Genomic DNA, 1,596 nt, shown 5'->3' with positions numbered 1-1,596 from the left:
ACTGATCGATGTGGTGATGTCGCGCTCTCCTGGGCCGGGCCTAAAGTCGCGCCAGACGAGGGACGGACGTTCTTGGCGAACGGGACCGCTCTTCTCGTTCTGTCCGCGGGCCCCTCGCCTCCCTCGTCACGCCCTGCCGGCCTGCCGACGGGTGTGTGGGAGGCAGGGGTGGTGGTCTCCGGCCCTGACCCGCGGTCTCCCGCCTCCTGCCTCACGGCGTGGGCGGGGCCGTGGTCGTCGGACGCAGCAGACGCTCTCGCTTCGCCTCCTTGGCGTGTGCCTCGCGAGCGGTCCTCCCCGCGTCGGTGGGGGGGGCCGTCCCGCCACTGCGCCGCGCGCCCGCTGCTGGCGCGTGAGCGTGACTTGCTTGGTCCTCTGTGGTGCCCCTGGAGAGCTCCAGGCCGTCCCCTCAGGAGCCCGAGGCCGAGCGGTGGGTGTCATTCCCTCTTCCCCGCGTGCTCCTCGGGGTCTCCACCACGGTGGTGTGTCCCGTGAGTGGCTCTCTTGGGGGGGGGGTCGAGGCGGTAAAGGGCGGCGGGGGGCTTGCCTCTGTTTCTCTCCCTCGGTGGGGGACAGGTGCCTGCCACCTCGTCGCCGTCGTCCTCCCACGGTGTGCTGTGGGGGGGGACTGACTGTGGCCAGGCCAACGCCGCGTGTGCTGCCGCCCCCCACCGTGTGTGGGGGGGAGTCACACACGGGCGTGGTTGCGATCGTGTTGGGCCGGGGCCTGCGAGAAGGGGGGCTCCCCCTTCCGGAGCCCGATGGACGAGCCCGGGGGCGGCAGGGGTTGTGCCCCCCCAAGGCTGTGGCCGCGAACGCGCCAGTGGGCCGTGTGCTTACCCGTACCGCAGACCCCCCCAACCCTCCCACGGCCAGTCGTGGACTGGGGCAGCTCGTGGAGCGCCTCCGTGGGCCCGAAGGGCAGAGACGGTGGGTGGGGGATGACGCACCCTCGGTGAGAAAGCCTTCTCTAGCGATCCGAGAGGGAGCCTTGGGGTACCGGACCCCCCAGCCGCTGCCCCTCCCAAGCGTGCGGTGGCCACGGTGGCCACTGCCGGAGCACGTGGGCAGCAGAGGCCCTCGCCCTCGCGGGAGGGCTTGCGCCGGCCCCGCGGTGGGGGCCGAGCGCCGCTCTTTGCCTACCGCGGCCCGCGCCTCCCCCCTCTGAGTCGGGGGAGGGTCCCGCCAGGCCGGCGTCCGGTGCGGGGCCGCGCGTGCGCGTGCGCGTGCGGTGACCCGCGGTGGCGAGCCCGAGGTGGGGGTCGGGGACGCACGGATGTCCCGACTCCCCAGTCCCGCAGCCGCGGGGAGCCCGTCGCGCCTGCCCTCACCGCGAGTCGCGGCCGGGGGCGGTGTGTGGGCACGGTGCGGGTCGCCTCGCTCGGGAGCGCGTTTCCCCGGGGCACGAGCCCCGGGAGTCGGGCTTAGATGAAGGCGGATCTGGCGAGGACGGAGGGGGGATGTGAGTTTGGGCGGGACGGGTCCCTCCGTGCCACGTGGGGGGAGCCGTCGCACACCGGCGCCGGCGGCGGGGCCGGGTCGTGGGAGACCCCAGGGTGGCTGGGGCCGGCCGGCGTCCCAGGCGTCGTGGGACCG

This window comes from Delphinapterus leucas, chromosome 21, assembly GCF_059928025.1.
Source record: "Delphinapterus leucas isolate spDelLeu-1000000601 "Yukka" chromosome 21, BTC_Dleu_Yukka2, whole genome shotgun sequence".
In the NCBI taxonomy this organism is placed as follows: Eukaryota; Metazoa; Chordata; class Mammalia; order Artiodactyla; family Monodontidae; genus Delphinapterus; species Delphinapterus leucas.
This window is presented reverse-complemented; position numbering follows the sequence as displayed.